At 50.6% G+C, this 20,446-nt stretch overlaps 1 long non-coding RNA gene across 1 annotated transcript in view; it reads right to left on the minus strand.

Moving 5' to 3' along the window:
- Window positions 1–20,446, minus strand: part of LOC308068746 — a 56,298-nt gene that overhangs the window by 4,152 nt on the left and 31,700 nt on the right. The window contains exon 7 of the long non-coding RNA XR_013930108.1: window positions 5,211–5,345. This is a non-coding gene — a long non-coding RNA (uncharacterized lncRNA). The remainder of the gene's footprint in view (window positions 1–5,210; window positions 5,346–20,446) is intronic.

Raw genomic sequence — 20,446 nt, forward strand, 5'->3', positions numbered from 1 at the left:
TTACAAAACAAAACACTGTCAGAATTTCAAATTGACATGGGCTCCAGGCAACAAAATCAATCACAACCACATTTTCCAGACCATGCTGGTCATCAGACACAATCTTGGGTGTGGGGTGGGAAGAGGAGGAAAAAAACATGAACTTAAATTCATATGAGTGAAACCAAGAAAATCCACTGTTACAGCATCAAGAACCACATCAGCCAAAATATAGGAAAGCCACATGGAGACCATTCCCAAGGCAAGACAGGAGGAAGATACAGAGAGATCAACAGGTCAAGCTTCTTGGTCCAGTCACCATGGGACTTTATTCCCATAGAGCTTTGCCAAAATGCCCATGCCACCCAGCTGTAGGGTGTTCACACCACCATGGCTGGTCTTCCTGCTGCTGGAGGCAAACTGTGCCAGGGGGCTGGAAAAAGCACCGCTTCCCATCACTGAGGAGCCTCTAGCCCCTCCATCACCCACCATCACTCCCCTTCCCACCTCCCTGACCAACAGCAGGACAGACAGGAGGAGCTGGGTTATCATTCCTTCGTCGCCGTCACAAGGGTTATTGCATCAGCATCCGAAATGTAGGCATGTTTGAATCAGTCTGATGATTCTCATATCCCCCTAAAAAAAATAGCTCTCTTAAAAGAAAACAAAGGCTGAAATGCCTCATAGTCTGGGCAACTTGACAGCTGTGGAGTCAGCCCTTCCCAGGAGCTCCTGTCTTGTCCCACCATCTCTGGTGCGGCACAGGGGACAGGCAGGGAGGGGTGGATCTGGCAGGGGGTGTGCAGGGATGCAAGCGCACGTGTGTGTGTGTGTGTGTGTGTATCACACCTCTTTCACAACTCTCAATTGATGGTGTTCTCATAACATCGACTCAATCATCCTCTATGATAAACAAAGCCAGCAAAAGACTCCTTCCTAGGGGAAAAAAAAAAAAAAATGGCTGGGGAGGGGTGGGGGGTAACTGAACTTACGTCGACTCCAAAAGCATGTCAGGCAGCAAGTAATCACTTCTGGGTATTTGCTGATATGTAATTATGTCTGGCAATGCAGTTTGCTATCAATCATCACTGTATCAGTCCCATAGGCTGGGCCATCTCATAGCATGGCTTCCAGTTATTTCAAAAGCTAACGTTTCAGGTAAAATCGAAACCCTCAGATTAATTTCCAGCATTTCAAGAGTTTCATGTCACATTCCTGTCTTAAACACCTCCAGCAAGATCGCCTCCTGCCCAGCCGCTCAGGAGACTGATTCACTTCACGGAGCGAAGGTTTCCAGAATCACACTTGATAAAATGCAACGTCTGTATGGGCAGCCACAGCGGGGTGGTTTCTCTCCAGCCTGTACCTACATTTTCTGGCACACATACCCTCGGCCACGAGGATTTTACGTGGCTTCGCAGAAGCTTCCTGCGCTGTGCGGCAGTCGGTGCTTTTGCAGGACTCTGCGCTTACCTTCCCTTAGGAGCCGTGCCAGCTCACCCGTGATGGCCCCTCCCGGTAATGTTATTCAGAGGCTTTGTGGTATTTAGTGGTTTAGAGAAAGCCCCACATCCTGGGGGTAACTTTTCGCACTGAGGAGCCTCACCTTCCCTCTCGGACATCAGAAGGAAAGGGGAACTTGCAGCCTCTCAGGTGAGACGGCAGATGAGCAGAAGCCAGTACTTCGCATTAAACAAAAACAACCTTAAGAATTAAGTCATGAGTTTTATGCCAGTTTCAGGATTTTGGAACTGCCTGACTGATGATTTTTTCTTTCTTCTTCTTCTTTTTTTTTTTTTTTTTTTTTTTAATCTGAGGATTTAAAGGAGCCTCTTCTACCCTCACATTCTTGGTGCAGTCACAGCCCTGTTTTCCAGAAAAATGAGCTTCCTAGCTTTCCTGCAAGCCATGGCATGGCCCTCGGTCTGCGCCCACGTGCTGAGTGGGGGGATGCAGAGGCTCAGCACTTTGCTGGCGTCCAGCTGCACAGCAAGCTGCTCTCTCTCATCAGACGTGGCAAGTTCCTTCTGGTCCCTGGCACAATGTGCTCTTGTGGATTTGGCTGTCCTGTTAGATGACCCAGAAGATTCTAACCCTCTTTAGGAGACTTCATCTTGTTTAACTCTGCCTGCTGGAAGTGGTTTTGTCCCTTTTTAACGTCATTTATGCAGAAGTTGCATGCAAAGCCTTCCTTAAAGTAAGGCTAGGGAAGTCATCTGGAGCAAACAGAGGATGACTGCAGTGAGGAAACCCCAGAAGGCTGGGGTTTTCCACCCACGAGTCAGACAACAAGCCACTGGCAGAGCTGGAGATAAAATCCTGTTCTCCCAAAGGTTTGATCTTGTCCCTATCCTGAAGCACCCTGCTTTGAATGCAGAGATGCACCTCAGGACTGTGTCTGTAAATAAGTAACTATAATCACAGTCCTGAGGATGGGATGGAGAGCCGTGAATGTCCAAAAGTGCACAACTTAATACTGCAGAGTCAAATATCACATCGCATCACGTGCTCTCCTCCTTTTCAAAGGAGAAAGGAGTCCAAACCCTTAAGCAACACTGAGTGTGGGAGACTGGTTGGAAGCTGTGTTAGAAGAGGCTGGAATGGGTATTACCAGATCCAACCCACAAACACGGACTGCTCATTCCTGGCATCAGAGACGTCAGACACAGGTTTGGCCCTAAAGCTTCATCTAGGGTAAATGTGGTCAATGACAAAGCCAAGATGCAATACAGCAAAAGCCTGGGGTCCCCATGCCCCCAGCGTCTCACCGGCTGCAAGCGTTGCAGTGGGGTGTTGGGGAGTGGTGGCTGCTCTGCCACCCTGCTGTCCCTCCACCTGCAGATCTTAATTAAACCTCCAGTGACAATGTAATTCTCTCACCTGGGAGGCAACTCCCAGAGAAGTGCAGTTCCCAGAGATGATGCAATAAGGTGAACTTCCCTCTTTGCACACCCTCAACCCATCAGCCATTGCCTCTGGCCTCCATGCCAGGATCTTTGGAGGGAAGGGGAAGGAGGGATGGGGGGAGCTGATTCATCTCTGGCTCAGTTTCAGCCTGAGCCCTTGCTGATCCATCCCTAGGGATGTGTCTCAGCTCACAGAGCCAGACAGTGAGACGCCGGGGAGGGATAATCCCTGGTGCCGCACAGGGTGCAGGAATCAGTGGTGCAGGGCTTGCATGGTGGCTGGATGCAGGGGTGGCCAGCACATCCCCAGGGCAGAAGAGGAGGCAGCCAGCTGGATGTAGGCTCAACCCCAAGGGAGCCAGGTCTGGTTCACCTCCAAAATAGTACCTTTTTGCAACCTGGGGGGTGAGCCGTGGCTGAAGGGAGCATGTCAGAGTGTGGCTCATTCACCATGCCCTGTTGGTTAGAGTGGGAGAAGGATCCTGCCCAAGCAAGAGCTGCCAACACATAGAATAATAGAATAATTTAGGTTGGAAGAGACCTTTGAGATCAAGTTCAATTTTTAACCCAGCACTGCCAAGCCCACCACTGAACTGTGTCCCCAAGCACCACAGCTACACATTTTTTAAACCCCTCCAGGGATGGTGACCCCACCGCCCCGGGCAGCCTGTCCCAGGGCTTCACTGCCCTTTCGGTGGAGAAATGTTCCCTCAGACCCAACCTAAACCTCCCCTGGCACAACTTGAGGCTGGTTCCTCTTGTCCCGTCGCTCGTCCCCTGGGAGAAAAGACCAACCCCCCCGCCCACAGCCCCTGTCAGGCAGCTGCAGAGAGGAATCAGCGAGCGCACCCACCCCCCACCCCCCACCCCGAGTCTTCCTTTGTCCAGACAAAACACCCCCAGTTAATGAGCAGGACCACTCAGCAGTCTGGGATATTCTCCAGCCCCTGTTGCCTGAGCAGCCCTGGCTCTGCCAGGCGTAACACTTGATATGGTGTGATCCCCACGTTCAGCATCACTGTGCCTGCTTAGATCCTGCACAGGGGCTGGAAAGGGAAAGAGAACTGATGACACCAATAAAATGAAGATTGCTGTCTTGGTGTCAGGAGAGTGGCCTCTCCCTAACCCCATCACACATGCCAGTCCCAGGGAGGTCCAGCATCCAATCTCCCCAGCTTCAAAGAGGGAGACAGGTGGGTTTTCAAGGTGGGCTGGGGGGAGCAGCATGTCCCCAGGGCAGGGGCAGACCCCGCTATTGCTTTCTCTACCCTGTAGAGCCCTAGCTCAGAGATAAAGTGGCCTCTCTGGAGGCCCACGATGATGTGGGTGACCCACAAAAAGAAAAAAAGCCACCTGGCCTTTGCCCAGGGCAAGTACAGAAAGCATAGGGCTGTATGCCAGCATGGATGGATATGGACAAGGGATCTGATTGAAGTGGTCCAGGGAAGGAGAAAGCCCTTCCCGGTGGCCCGCAGCCCCCCCAGAGGAATGCAAGCTATGCAGGGACCAGAGGTCACCGCAATCAGGCGCAGCGAAGGGCAGCTGTAAAAGGGAAAGATAAACCCAATAAATCAGCCTGTGGGAAGAGGAGGAGGGCACAAGTGCACAGACAGAGCTGCGGGAGGATGGTACAAGGCAGTACCCCCCCCTGCCCCCCCTGTCAGAGGGAGGGGGGTTGTGAGGGCTAACCTGGGCCAGAGACCAGCCTGGAGATGGGGGGATGCAGAGCACAGGCAGTGGTATCACGCGGGCAGCATCTGCAGAGGGGAAGATGCTGGGGAGACCTGGGAAGCCTGGATGGGGTAAAGGGAGCAAAAAGCATCCACAATGGGGGAAGTCTTCTGGTTTTCCTCTGGCAACAGGGAAAAAAAACCAAAAAACAACCCATCAAAAAAATGAAAATGTGGGGAAAAAATCCGGAAGCAGTGGGTTAGATACAGATGGAAAAAGCCCTCAGTTTTATCCTAGTTTATTTTATATTATTCCTATAATGGGAGACGGCAGTCTGTAAGCAGAAGACACAAAACACTCCTTGAAGGAAGTTACAAATGGCTATGAAGTATTTTAAAACCTGTCATTTTTTTTCTGCTTAGACAGGAAGACAGGAGACCTCCCTTAGGCTCAAACCTCTGTTGTGCAAGCGTTCATTCCTGCGGCTCCAGCTCTGTACGTGGACTACAAAACAGTGGTTAAGGGGAGATGGATGGACAAGTTGGCAACTTAGCTGGTGACCTGCTCCCCTTTCTTGAGCCCTCCAGGTGAAAACAGATATCCAGACATATGTTTTTAGGACACAATAGTAGTCAGGTAGCTATACTTGCTTACCCAGAGTGCAGAATAAGCCCTCGGTGAAAATCTGTGCTCGTCCACATCCATTCTGTGTAAGCAGGAGGGCTATATTAAACCTATACCAGATGCTCTGGGTCTCATCCCGCCTGGTATGGTCAGAGCCAATGCACCCTGGAAGAGAAGATACCAATATAATCCCAGCTTCCAAGGCAAAGTACTGAGAACCCAGCTCCAGTACAAACTGAGAAACAAGATGTTAGCCTGCCCGTCTATGGAGAAGTAGATGGGAAACGTGACCCTTGGTGCCTCCAAAAGTAAAAAGTTAGTTGTATAGTCTCATGGCTTTTAGCTTGGTTTCTTAAGATGCGAGGCTTGTGTGTCGGGGAATTCACATGCCCCCAGACAGTCCACCATCCCAGTCCTGGGAAACTTTTGAACCCTTTGGCCAGTGCCCCCCTGATTTGGCAAAGGAGCTGAAGTCTCACTGACACAAAGCGCCTACGAGCCTTGTGAAAATAGGTGACTCGCTAGAGAAGAAAGAAAAAGTGCTATTAATATCCTGAGTGAGGGAAGAATTCATCACTCACACAGCTCTTATTATACATCAGAAAAAGCTGTTATAAAACCCCCTGCCACAAAGAAAGGCCCAAGTATGAATCACTGCTTATGAGATATCAAAGAATCCAACCACAGTGGCGAAATCTACATGGACCCAAACATCCTCGGTGCCTCTGCTCCAGACCACGCAGTCGTGCCCACTGCCTGGCCTCTGACCGTGGGGTGAGCACCCTGCCTCTTTGGGATAGATCTCCTGGGGCAGAGGGACATCTGTTTGAAAAGAGATAACATCTCCCTTTGAAGATGCTGCCTACAAGGGGCTTCTGCCTCTAAAAGACTGAAGGGTAGCAACTACCCAAACCTGCCTGCCATCCACAGTCTTGAAGGCGCTCCCTAAAAGACCAGGGGAGATGGTTTTTAGGACGCATAAAATAGAAGAGAGTGGAATAAGCATCACAAGCCCATCTCCCTTCCTCTGAGGGTTCCCACTGTGTCTCATCTTTTTCCCCTTGGCTAGACTCAAGCAAGCTAGGGTCTGGACCCTGTGGGTGAGGATAACAGCTGCAAGCCCCAGCTGGGCCGGTGGCTGCAAGGAGAACTGTGACTCTGTTCAAAGCCCGTTCCCACAGACCAGGCTGCCTCACAGCTTTTGTAAGCTGTTTAACAAAGCACTCTGAATACTGGGCTTACGGTTTTGTGATAGTTTAGCAGGCTAAAGGGAACTCTTAAACCACTTTTCAGTGAATAGAGTGAAATCACATGAGATGCATTGGGGCAAAAGTGGCATGCGATGGAGAGGAGAAAAGGAGCAGCTGAAAGTTGAGGGCTGTGGGGATGAAACCAGTTCTGCACTATCCAGGACCACGAAGAGGGCTGGATACTGAATACCAAGATAACGTAGATGCCTAAAATAACCTAAATAGCCTAGATAACCCCTAGTCTAGTATGGCACATCCATCCATCACTGAACTGGGGCCATGGTGCCTGCAGTGACCTGACTCAAGTCTTCACATACCGTAGCAGCAGCCCTGCATTACAGATCCCAGAGTTGCTCAATGCACGGTCAAAGTCTGTGAATCTGCCCCAGGACAATGTGCGGGGGGGTGGTGGGGTCTGAGGCTGTGGGCTCTGGTTTGTGCTGGAGGGCTCTGCTGAAGCAGCCAAGTCCACCCTGAAGGCAGGGACAGCAAGCTTTCGGTGGGTAGGGTTGAAAGGGATTCACACCAGCATTGCACGCAGACAGGGGTGCCAAGAGGAGGGGTTGGCGGTGACCAGGTTGGTAGTGGGTCACCAGTGCTGTGCAAGGCCATGGAGAAGCATCTACAGCATTGCAAATTCTCCAGTGTCTGTGCTCAAGAGAGTCACACCCACTAAGCCTGTGGGACACTGCTCTCTAAAGCATTATGAGGTCAGGCATAGGCTGTGGAGGTGGAGGTCCTGGTGTATTTATTCCACCTGCTGAGCTCACATCTTGGCAGGGCAAGCCTGCAGGTGATGGGAAATTTAGTGGCTTATTTTTCAATCTCTCCCCATCCATGCCTCAAGCAATGATGCCTGGTCATTTGGCTAGGGTAGAAGCAATAGTGACAGCTTTTCCGAGTCTCACCTGTTTTTCAGCCCCTCCTTCTTTTCTTACCTGCTCTCTCACTTCCCCAAGGTCCTGTGAGTGCTGCAGCTGAGTAATCTCTGAAGCATGAGCCCTCGCTCACCAACAGGTCAAACTATTCCCCAGCATAATCTTGGTAGCTGATGGTTAAAGCCAACCCCCCACATCTTGCCTCCCCAGGGATTTCCAAGGGCAAGGAGCCCTGGGAAATGAGGGCAGCTGTGCCAACACAACAGGGGAGATGGATGGAAAGGGCAAAATGGATCAGCAGGGTACTTTCTTATTATAGGCTCTTTGCTGGCTCTGAGAGACATTTCTTGCAACAAGAGGATCGCATCACACAGCAGCCACCTACAGAAGCCACAAGCGCTGTTCTAGCCATCACCCCTCCCAGAAGCAACAGTTTTGAGCACTGGAAGCTTAAATTTGGCTTCCCTTGTAAATCACCTTGACAACATCCAGGTGTAAGCAATTCCCAGGTTGGCATTTTAGCAACATTTCATCCCACACCATTCTTCAGATGGAGTATTTAAGTCTTCAGAGCCTCCATGGAGAGATTCCAGTAGCCCTGCTCTTACCAGGAATGATCAGCTGCACTGGGGTGCTCTGCCCTGGTACCCCACGTGACATGTACAGTGGCTTGATGCTTTGAGAGACACTTACCTTGCTAACAGCAGCCACAGCACCTGATTTCCTCTCCTAGATTAGTCACTTTTCCCAAATTTTGTTTGTTTTGTTTGGGGTTTTTTTGTGTGTTTGGGTTTTTTTGTTTTTTTTTTTTTTGTTTGGTTTTTTTTTTTTTTGGGGTGTGTGTGTTTTTTTTTTTTTTTTTTTTAATAGGAAGTCCCTCTATTTCCTGCTATAGACTTCATTTTCTCTGCACTATAAGTACTTGAAAGTATTTGTACTGTCAGAAAGACCAGCTCATCTGTTCAGCTATTTTTATTCCTCCTGCCATGGCATCTTAAGAATTGTTTTTCCAGAATAATCTCTGAATGTCAGGAAAGGAAAGAAATCCTCTCAGATACAGTCATATGGAGTGAAGTCAATTTCTTACACACCAGGACACCATAATCAGGCTGAAGTCTTTAACACCAATAGTTCAGTTAGCAGGACGTTCCCATCAGAGGCATGCTCTTTAAGCAGTGCCTTCAGCTTCACAGCAGGTCTGGGTGCCGAAAGTGCCAGTCCACTGGGGGAACTTGGGGGAGCTCAGACCATCACGCTACCGAGGGCTAAAGGGTTCTGGTTTATTTCCAGAACTATTAAGCCTCAACTGAACATCCTCCAAAAATTGCTCTTGATGTCAGCACGGCCAGGTCTGGCACCTAGAAACGTGGAAGGATCAAGCCTCTGCAAATATGGATTTGTTTGGAAAAGGACAATCAAAGTATTTCCAGGCTCGGCTCATTCTTCGTGACTGCATTAATATCTGGGGAGTCAGGTTCCTTCTTGCTGCTTCTTGGAGACGCTGTAGCCATGCTTAGCAAACCCAGCCTTGCCCACCAGTGCGGTATGTGTGGACCACCCTTTGTACACGGCTGCTCTGCGTGCAGGGACACGCAGACACTGGCCTGGAAAGCATGGGCAGTGTTATTTAGGAAATACTGTTCCTGACAAAGCTGTGCAGAGGAGAGTAAACTTCGCCAGCTTCTTTACCCTGGCTCCTACCACCACGTCTGGTGCAAGCTGGCACTCATCTGGTCCCAGCAAGCCCTGACACCTCAGCTGTGTCAGCCATCCTCCAGCTTAGGCTTCACGTGGGTGCCACAAGGATCAGCCTACGCCTGGTGGGTAATTACACAGAGTGCAAGTCTAAACTAGAGCATCCTTCTGAATTACCTCCGTGGATACTTGTAACACAAAGTTGTATTGAGCCAAAACGCAAACCCACATTCTTTTCGTTACATTAAACCAAGAAACCCCCCACATTTATTCCCTTTAATCTCGAATAATGCATCTGGATCAGCTGCTCTGCAGACAAGCCGTAGGAGCAACAGGCAGAAAATGTGGAGTTTCTTTGGACCAGAACAGTGTTTTCTGAGTATTGTTGATGCTATGTAGCATTTGAAAATCATTTGTGGGACACATCTGAAGGTCTGAGTATGCCTTAAACATCCTAAGGCTTCAATCATAGTTGGTTATTATGGGGCATTTGGAAGATGGCATGTTCTAAAGCTGTTCTAAACACCATGAGGTTTAAAACTGAGCCTATTTTCCCCAAGGGTGTGAACACTCTGAGGCTGTTGATTCAGATGAATACTTCCAGCATCCACTGGCCAGCAACCCTCAGACACCACGTGGCCTGTTCTCAGTTTGTCAGCGCTGCTGACGCTGCCAGAGCTGGTGACATGTTGCGCTCCATCTGCAGCTTCTTCTTGGATCACATCTTCAGTTCCCAGTGAGCAGCTGCTCCCTCATCAATGGTCTTGTCAACTTTGAGGGCACCAGTGTCTCCTCTGACTCTCCCTCCTCACACACATGGCACATCACAGTCAGGTATGGACTTGTACCAGCCTCAGTTTTGCTTCTGGCAGTGAGGCAAGCAGCTCTCGTCTCCCTCTGCTTCATGCACAACACAGCATCCTTCACAGCACAGTGGTGCAAAGCTCCCTGGGGTGGCTGTGCTGCACAGAGAGCCGGGAGCCAGCTTGGCCCTAGGCATGGCCAGGGAAAGGCGATGCCTGCAGGTGCTTCCCTTCAGTGCTGGTAAGTCATAGCTTCTGGGCCCTCAAAACTTGCTGGCTTGGCTACTGCTCCTGGCTCTGTGCTGGGCTCCCTTTGGGGGCTGCTTGCACTGGGGATGCTACTGGCTTGGGAGCTGAAGGACAAGTCTAGGTGGAAAACACCTCCAGGGACAACCCTGTTTAATTGCCAAGGTAAATGTCGGTGTGGGCATGGCACTGTTTCTGAGGTGCAGCAGAGGCTTTTGACCACAGCCGTCAGCACCTTGCTTGCTCTTTGTTGTCTTTCAATGGTGGGCCAACAACAGTTATCTAAACCCCCTTGGTGCCCACCATCCAGAGACCTGACCAGCTTCTCTGGGGCCCTTTCCTTCATATTGTCACCATGAGGAGCACAAAATGAATATCTTCCTCCCATCAGGTCCATACCCTCCCTTTAGGCTCATCTCAAAACCTTCTGGAGCCACACCAGGGTTCAGCTCTGGGCTCTCACACCTGCACCACCACGTATCTCGCTGGCACACTGCATGGCAAACCCCAAAGAACCGTCTGGCCACAGTCATCTGTTAATCCTCCTCTGGCCTCTTCCCTATCGAGGCACCATCTAAACCATGACACAGCCCTGCTGTTGACTTTGCTAGCCTTTGATCATATATTCAGAGGCTGGACAGATTCTCTCCGTTACGAATTACAGGCTTCTAATTGGATTGAGAGCCAAGCCTGTACCTTCCCCTGTAATTTAGCTTTAATTAATGCCCGTTTATTATTAACTGTTATCAGCTGGGCTTAGCCTTAATATCAGCTAGTTATTATCCCAAGACCAGCACGGATTGTTTTCATCTCCTTTATTACCCGTTTCAATAATTTCCCCCTCCCCTGTTGACAGATGCACACAAAATGTGCGCATCAGCATAAAGGATCTCTGTTAAGGAACAATGGGTCTTTCAGAGCCGCCAAAGTCAAAAGAAAGTCTCCCCATGTCTCTAGGTCAGTACCCAAGCCAGCACGGACAAAGAAAAATGCCCCTGTATTTCCACAGGAGGTATGTGTTTTACCTTTTTTATTTTTGCTGAGGCACAAAATCTGTAATTGAGAGTGGAAATCAGTGAGGAGCTATTTTGAAAGAACTGGGGCATTTTCGTGTTCTTTTATATTTTCCATTTTCTCATTTCTGGCTTTAAGAAAGAAGAATTGAAAAAGAAATCTTTCCTTCCTCTTCATCACATTCCCCCCCCCCCCCCCCCCCCCAAATAGCAGCAGTGAAAGTACCACGAAGCAGACCCAAGAAAATAGCAATCCGAGGACTCAGGAGAGGGCTTTAGAGCCTGGTTAAAAAGATAGAGAGCTGAAGAGGAAAGAAGAATGCTTTGCTTCCAGCCTGCGTCCCTTTTCCATTCTGCAAAACCACTCCATGAGCTCTACTGAGAGTCCTCCAGCAAAGGCAGAGGCTTCAAAGCCAACGCAACCATGCACCAGACTATTTCTCCTGCTCTTCCTTGACCTCCCCTGCAAGTGGGGCCTGTTGAAAGCTTTCCTTTCAGAGCCATGGGAATGATGGTGGCTCTGAAATGACCCTGAGATGATGCTGGGGTGTCTGTGGCTGCTGTGCAGGAGCCAGGCATCGCTTTCACCTCTCCTCAGACCTCACTCATAGCTGCTCCCATCAGATACTTGGAGACTCATTGAGAGCCTCCCAGGGTTTTGTGCTTGGCGTGGTCTTTATGCCCCTAGAAGAAACACAAACTCCTTCAACGCCCTTGCTACAGCCAGGCTGCCAACAGGACATTGCCCACTTGCCTTGCTCCTGACTCCCAGAGGTGGATTATCAGCAGCAGAACTGCCAGTTCTTTGGCCTTTTGCTTCTACATCCTCATGAGGCCAGAGGATGTGGGCTGAAGCATCTGGAAAGCAGTTCAACAGGATCAGCCTCCCCACACTGGGGATCTGACCCACAGCAGCCATGGCTTTTGTTAAAAGACCAATTCCAGGCTTTGCCAGAAGGCAGTGGTTAATCTAGGAGCGAGAGCCCACTTTGACGGCCAGTGCTTAGCAGGCAGTGAGCTTCCAGCTTCTACACACTGTCCCTCCCTAAGGCATTGCTCCAGCCAACTTGGCCAAGAGCATCCAGTGTGCAGAGGGCTGATAACTAAAACGTGGTGCATCAGAGCTCCCGGGGCTGGGCTGCCACTGTACGGCACCGAAGCACAAGTAAACAGTGCTGTTACGTACGGTGACAGTGACGGTTGGTGAGGAAAAGCAACAGTGGCAAAGGCAAGAAGAAGTCAGGCATGGGAAGGCCCCTTTCTCTCTCGTCTGGGGTTGAAGACCTCTTTGAGAAAGGTCAGGAACTGGTCAGAGGAACAGAAACGTCCCCAAGGAGAGATGCAACATTTGACTTCCAGGTCAACAATTTTCGTTTGCTTTTTCCCCTATTCTTAGGGAATATTTCAGTTCAATATTTCTCGATAATTGCTGTGAAATTGCCAGTTCTTGCCCAATTTAACACTTTCTTCTCCTTGATTTGTTCTGGGTCAGCCAGCAGACCTGTCCTGCGTGAACTTGTGAGACTGCCAAGTCGGCTTCTATTTTTTGATGAGTAAAGAAATCAACACTTCCAAGTTCTCAGCGTCAGAAGGTTTCAAAATCCCACCTTGCTCCCAGCCATGTACCCCTTGCCTCAGGGGTGCAAGGGAACATGGAATCTCCCTAACACCTTGCAAGCCAAATGCAGTGCAACGCTCGTCTCCAGCTAGAAGCCAGACCACAACAGACTGACAGCAATACCACTCTGGTTCTAGTTCAGCCACTTCCCATTTAAATCCACTGTAACAGTCAGCAAATCCCCACGGTTTCTGACACTGAAGCGATCATCTGAACATCCTGCAAGCTCTGATCTTGAGGGCAGAGGAGCTTACCCAGGCACTGCAGGGACTGCAATGGGGTGAACAGCTGGCTGGGGCCAGGGGAAAGCTAGGGACTGTCTCGCAATGCCTTGTCCTCTCTGCAAGCCTTTTTTGCCTGTCTGCAGACCCCTTAGAAGCTTTGTACAGGAGACACAGACCTCTTCTGAAGGGACTTGGCTATAGGGTTGCAGCATAACTTGCACGGATTGGTATTGCTTTGTTGTCTTTCCCCACCCCTTGGGTTGTGAGCCCACAAATTCCCATTGCATCCAGAGATGTGCAATAGCAGGCTCGCTCAGAGAGCAAGCTTTGATCCTGGACCGGGATCTCAAGCCATGCAGACAAGTGCTGCAGACATGCAACTGCTGGCTCTGGCCACAGGGATGGTGAGGTGTCCTGCACCAGGAGCCCCAGAAATGTTAGCCTCTATGAAATGTACAGCTTCCCAGTTAAATTGCATTAAATCTCTGTGTGGCTACACTTAAGAAGGATTAATGTAGCTGTGATTCAGCGTGAGTAAGCTGGATCGAATTGCCACCAGTAATTTTGAGTGAGACCAGGCAGGCACAGGCAGAAATCACAAACTAGAGCATACCCTGAAAGCATGTCACGATGATGGGGGACGTCCCAGGCACATGCTGCTACCTCATGGCAAATGGAAAGGAGGGAGAAGGTTTTGGTGACAGTGGCAAATCATCTCATCACCACCACAGCGTGACAGCTGCCCTGGGACAATTACTCTGAGCTGAGTGCATCATCCATCCAGGGGCTCTTCCCTGCAAAGACTTCATTTGGTTTAATTACTCTAATTTGGAAGTCAATTCAGATCGGCTTTCCTAAAGCCTGCCTAGAGCAGCCCCCAAGGAACTTAAAAACAACTGAAACAGTTTTCAGTTCTGTATCAGCTCCCTCAGGCTTGACAAAAATAGGGTAAATGCACCAACAAAACACTTTAAAAGATGCTTTCCCAACTTGCTGTTTACCCAGGCTTTCAGCACAGTCCACTTCCAAGCCCTCAAGGTTGGAAAAAATCACACCCAAGGAAGAAACAGCTAGTACAGGAGGAGCCTGGCTCATTTGTCAGGAGCGTGATGGGTAGAGGAGGGTGATGAGGGTGTCCCTGCATGTGCACATCCCCCACCAGTGGCTCCCCACAGCTTCTCACCACAGATCAATGCAGCTGGTGAACAAGCAAGGTGGAGCGATATCTATGGCCGCTGCTGTCCCCGGGAGAAGAGATGAGACAGATTTATCTGTGCACCGAAGCTGAGCTAGTAAAGAACTACAAGGTGTACACCTGCACGATGGTTGTGCTCCGGCAAGGTCCCTGGCAGGAGATGCCCAATTGACCTTGCTATTTAATGTGCTGTGACCAGCACGCTGTTACAGTGGGGTTTCATAGCAGGCTCCTGCAGAGCACGGTAAAGAAGCATCTCTCTCCAGCCATCTGAGTCAGCCGCTTCCCCCACGGATAGGCAATCTGTGCAGGGAGCACATCCCAGGCAAAGCTGTAACCAGCAGGAGTGGCATGGGAGCATCACTCAGCGTTGGTTTGGCCGATGGGCCACTCCAGCGTCGGTCAAAGAAAGGGGAGCATGTTCACCCTCTGCACAAGGCGCAAGCAGCAGTTGCATGGTGCCATGCTGATTTTCTGAGCCACTGCCTTGCTCCAGCCTGCGCACAGTCATACAGCACAGAGCAGAAATATTGGATGCTGCCAGTCCCAAAGGCGTTTTGTTAGCCAGCACCAGCAATGCAGCCTGGCTGATGGACCAGCATGTTTTCATCCATGGCAGACACATGGGCAGCTTGGGCTACCAAAGCAAGAGGTGGCTCTGGCCATGCCAGTTTATTTTGGGAGATCTGGAAGGCTCCACTTTGGCTTTGCTTCATCATGGGCAGCATGCACACCTGACTGATGCAGGGGCAAGGTTTGGAAAAGAACAGGATACTGGCAAGGAAGGCTTTCTGAAATATTTTCTAGCACTCACTATTAAAAAAAAAAGCTGATGTTTCAGTGAAACATCACTACATCTGGAAAGAAAATTCAAGAGCAAAATAGACTGTCTTCTCTGCCGCTCTTCCCAAATTCCTTCAGAGTAGGAGCAGTGACTGCCATGATCTCTGGCTTTCACAGGTGTGTAAATTTATCTAGTTTCAGTCAATTCTAAGCCAGACTCTGAAAATAAGCTCTGTATGGCCTTATATGCGACCCAGAAACAAACAACAGAGCAGGGTTTGGATATCAGCTTTTAAATCCCAGCTTCCCTCGTGCCACCAGCCCTTGTCACCAGCTGATAACCAAAGGGCTTGATATGATGCTGTTTTCCAGCACCTTGGACTGATACCCTGTCCTGCAGGAAGCAGATGGCCAACGTGGATCCAGGCATCACCTCGGTTTGTTTAAAGCACTCCTGGCTGCTGTGTCCAAGTCTTCTCCTGGCAAGAATGGATGTGTCCTGACAGTTCTGTTGCGAAGTGGGAACTTTGCAGCAGCTTTCTGTGGCCCCTCTTTCCCATTTAGGTGAGGAGAGAGGAGAGATGGAGCTGTGGGTTGCATTTGCTGGCCCCCAGTGCAACGAGTGCGCATGGTCCCAGATCAAGCTGGTGCTGCTGGTGCAAGTGCCGTGGCTGGAGCCTGGGGATCAGCATCTCTGGGAAGCGGATTGTGAGGAGCTGGAAACGTGCCTCAGGGCACTGCCTTCCTGTCTGCAAAGCCTTCTCCCACGCTCCTCGGGAAACAGCATACCCGAGGCACGATTTCTCACATTGCCAGCCTGTGCCTGGGGAGGGAAAAGGTACATACAGCAGCCGACGTTTGAGGAGGGTTGGTGGGAGGCTGCCGTGGTGCCTGCCTGATGGGAAGCTCCTTGCTGGGCGAGCAGCACTGTCCCAGCTCCTGCCAGGACCTGCTGCTTCTGGCAGCAAGGTGGCTTAGCGCGTGGCACGGTGCCAGTCTCAGAGGAAAGAAAGCGTCCAGCACGGCTCTTCCTCAAAATGACCCAGGTGAATCTTCGGCCAAGATTAACAACAAAGGCTGGAGCCTGCTGGCAAACTGGGCTATGGCAAACCAGAGCATCCCTGTGGTGCTGGCAGCGGCCAGCCGGCTGCAGGAACGGGTGCAGATGCTGCGCAGCCCACAGCCCAGCATCTCCCGGTGCCACAGTGAAGGGGATGGAGGGTGGCCGGGGCACCAGATAAACCCAGCGCCAAGTCCTTCAGGCTGGGGAAGGGAAGGGCTGGGGGCATCCTCCTGTGAGGCTGTAATTCATGCTAGCCTTTTGTCCTCACTCCATTTGCTAGTTAATTGCTTCTGGCAACCAGCAGCAATAGCATAAAGCATCAACGCAAAGCCGTGTGGTTGGGAGAGCCCCAGCGTGGGCACAGACAGCTTGCAAAACCATCATCTCATGGCAAACAGTGGTGTTTCTTATTGCTCTCAGCCCTTCCCAGAGCCTTCCTCAGTGCACTTTCACAGGGAGGGTCACAAAGCTCACTGCGTTCGGGATATGGGGACAGCAATCTGTCCCTGTATCAGAAGCAGGGCAAAAAAACAAGAAGAGCAACAAATGAAAACCAAGCTCCATCTAGTCTGACAAAAAGCCAGGCGATCTGCCCTCCAACCTCACCTATCGCTCCTCCACGGCAGGTGTTGTTTTATATTCTGCTCCCTCCACCTCCCTGCTCCTGCCCTAGTGCAGGGAGAGCTCCTGAAATAGCTGCTTCTAGCCACTTTATTTTGGATGCAAATCATTGGTATTCTGCAAGAAGAGCTCTCACGTGGAGAGCTATCCTGCCAGACCTGTTCCAGCTGATTTCCTCACAGAGCTGAAGCCCTTCCTATAAAAACCTTTGGCTGCAAACTGAGCGATCAGCCAGGGTTCACCTCCTTTCTTATCATTCCAAAGCTGTCCCCTCCTCATTTGTTTCCATTTTCCCCCCTTCCTTCAGATCTGCATTACTGCAAAGCGCTGTTAGTAAGATTTATGGCTAAATATTATCTGGCATACAGGTAATTTAATATGCACTTGCTGGTCCGGTTTGAAAAGCAAACAGCTTCTCTTACCATTCTGCTTTTGGTTCAGCTGCCTTAATTGTCTGTGACATACCACGCACAGGGTAAATATTTGGTCCCAGCCCTGAAGCTTGAAGGCTCCCCTCCTGCTCTCTGCGTGTGGATCTGGATCTTGGCAGTGTTCGGGGATGCCTTTTCCCATGCTGGGGTGAGCAGGCTCACTCATGAATTGGGTCATTGCTGAGGACCAACAGAGCAGAGGAGGGGGGGAGAAAGGGGAGCAATGTGGCTCTGCAGGAGACAGGAATCACAGAACCAGAGTAATTTAGTTTGAAAGGACATCTGGAGGCAACTGGTCCAAACCCCTGTCAGGGTAGGTCCAGCCAGATCCAGTTGCTCATGACTATGTCCAGTTTGACTGTCTCCAAGGATGAACTTGATTTGTGGGAAGATGCTTCTTTTAAAGTGGGATTTTCCCAGTTTTATTTAACTTTACAAAAGCAGGAGAGATTGAGAGCTTATCCAGGAGAGAAGGCAGCATAGTAAAACTAAGACATGCTACATCTCCAGCCAAGAAGGCGGAATATGAGGAAAAAAAATTACTTCTCTGAGAGCAATTATGCAGCTCGGTGATTGAGTGGGGAAGTTAAATTGATGCCATGGACCCTGTGGCAGCAGCACAACCCAGAAGACCTTTTATGGGCTTTCACGCTGAACAATGTGCAAGGGAAACTTGAGCTTTAGCTACTCCAACGACCCAGCCAAAATGGACATGTTCAGTTGGCAGTGGGAGAAAACACAGCATTGCAAAAGGCACGAGAAATGTGGCACCTGCCTTGCAAAGAAAGAGCCAGTTGCTCACGCTGGAGGATGCCTGCAGTCCTTCCCACCAGCCAGGCTGCATGCACAGTGCAGCAGCACCGGCACTTCCCACTGCAGCCAGCAAGAAGCAACCCATCGGGAAGTGGGAATTTGTAAATAACATAGCAGGAATGTTTCAAAGAGCTGTATTCCTCCATGTAGTCCTCCCATGGACTACATGCAGCACTACTACTGCTACTTTTGCAGCACAGGAGGTGCTTTCATGATCTTATCACCTAGTCTTCTGCTGGTACAAGGAGCAAGCTTTAATTACTGCTCTGTGTGTGCTTAATACATAGGAGAGCACAGGCACCACTGTGTAGGAGAGTCCATGCTTTTCTGCACATGGATCATGCCAAAGGGATCTTGCTTCACCAAGCTGCAGGTTACCCAGCTCCCCAAAGCGTGGTGATAACGCCCGGTAGAAGGAGCGTGGTGGAAGGAGAGGAGCCTTTCCTTCATCATCAGGTCTCCCTGGAAGCTTCTCTGTGAAGCAACAGAAGAAAAACCAGTGCCAAAGTGTAAGATGAGAAACCGCCTAATCTGCTCTGCAACCGGAAATTTATATCATCTGTCAGGAAGAACTACATGCAACAAAAGCAAATTCGAGGGAATTCCATGTTGCATCTCGTGGCTTCTCCTTTTGCTGGCCACTGTGATCTGTTTTTTTAAGGTTGGCCGTGCTTCCTAGAAGGTAAAGTCTTGTTCCTAGCTCCACTGGCTGGTCAAATCCCTGTGTGCTCTTCTCCTCCCTTCCTATCAGTTGCAGAACTTGTGAAATTTATAGAGCATCTCACATAGGAAGTACTTGGTCCTTTTCAGACCCTTGGGTGAGAGCAGACTCTGAATTTTCTGCTCTGCACCAGCTGGCCCTTTGCACCATGCTCAGGCCCTGAGCAGACTTGCACAGAGCTAACAGTAGCAAGCAGAGGATTATCCATCCCAAAATCTTTCTGAAAGGCCCACAGATGAGAAACCAGAGGAAGACAGAGGCCACATATGAACGACAGCGCTCCAGACAGCCCATCTGCAATGCAGTGCAATCAAGGAGTGACTCTGTGGCAGCCTGAACTCTCGATGAGCTGGTACAGAGCGCTGCATGGGCAGTTTTCGCTTTAATGGAGGGCACTCCCTTGGAACAAGCATTTGGCACCAGATGAGTGAGGACTGAGATGGCTCTAATCCTGTAATTTAATTAGAGCTGCGTAGAGCTGCCTAACGAAAAGACCATTTCCTGAGCAGGCTGCAGCGCTGGGCGCCTGGCTGCTCTCTCTGGGCTGGCAGCCTGGACCCTCTCGGTCCTGCTCTGCCACAAGAAGACAGTGCAGTGCTTTTCCACCCCTGCTGCGTCATATTTTTCCTTCTTATGGGTTTTAGCCAAAGAAGCACAGGCTGGGACCGCCCTAGATGTTCATCCTCATATTTGCGAACAGAGGGCTACCCAGTGATGTCTGGTGGGGAGGGAAAGGGCAGGAGCTCTGGTTTTATCCCACAGAGGCAGGAGGTGACAGTGAAATTCCAAGCTCCAGGTCTCCTTCCATTTTGCAACTAAGCAAAAGTATTGACTGAGACAAGACAAGGATCTCCTGAAGGAGTGTGCTGCCAGTGGTTGAGTCTCATCCTGCACTGACGGGGGGGGTCCTGGCACCCTGCTCTCACACCATCCTACGAGCAGGGGTCTTGCTCCAGGTTCTCAGAATCTTCCCAGCTGCATAGGGAGCACTGAACAGTCCCCCGATTATGAAATGGAGTAGCCCCCGTATGCACTCTTACATGCACTGCAGGACAAGCTGGGATGGCATGGGGTGTGCATCACTTCGGAACACAATCAGTCCCTCTCCCACTGGCCTCAGTGCTCATTTTCCTTTTTGTGGCCCGTACATGTCTGTGATGGAGCAAAAGGAGCTGGGGATGAGTGACCAGAAGCCTGAGGGACCAGCCTGTAAGGGCAGGGATGCATATCCCCATCCCCCGCAAGAGGTGAGCAGCCTGGGCTGATGCCTCCTCTCCGTCTTGGGAAGAGCATGCAGCCTAAGCCTGGCCTGAAATCTGACTGGGATCAGCTCAACATGAGGTTTTGGTCTGAGCCTTTCTGGCTTGACCCCGACCCAAGCATGCCAGGGCTACGGCTCCCAGCAGCCTCTCAGGGCTCAGCCAGCCACAAAGCTCCTCTGGCACAAACAAATTCCTGCACAGCAGCAAAAGCCCAGGCTAGCCAACAGCAACATGCCTAATTAACAATAATTGGCTCCTCGCCACTTATCTTCCAGGCCCAAGCTTGCACCCGCCCCAATAATTGCTGCCCCATTATGTTTTCCGGATGCTCCAAGGTGAAAGGGAGCTTTGTACAGGAGCCCCAGGCGAGCCTGGGATGCAGCAAGCTGGCAAACAGTTGCTCCTGCACAAAGTCCCGACACTGGGAGAAAGGCAGGGCTGGGGCACCCATTCTGCTCCTCTGAGCTCAGCAAGAACTCCCAGCCCCAAGGGAGAGTGGGGCGGGGAAGCAGATCTGGCATCTCTCTGCCTGCCCTGGCCAGTGTCCCTGGCCATACACTGCTGGGTGCTTATACGGGACACATCCCATAGAAATTCCCCCAGGAGATGTCAGTGGCCCAGCCCCATAGAAATGTCCCCAGGAGAATGTC

This window comes from Falco punctatus (genome assembly GCF_963210335.1).
Source record: "Falco punctatus genome assembly, chromosome: 8".
Lineage (NCBI taxonomy): Eukaryota > Metazoa > Chordata > Aves > Falconiformes > Falconidae > Falco > Falco punctatus.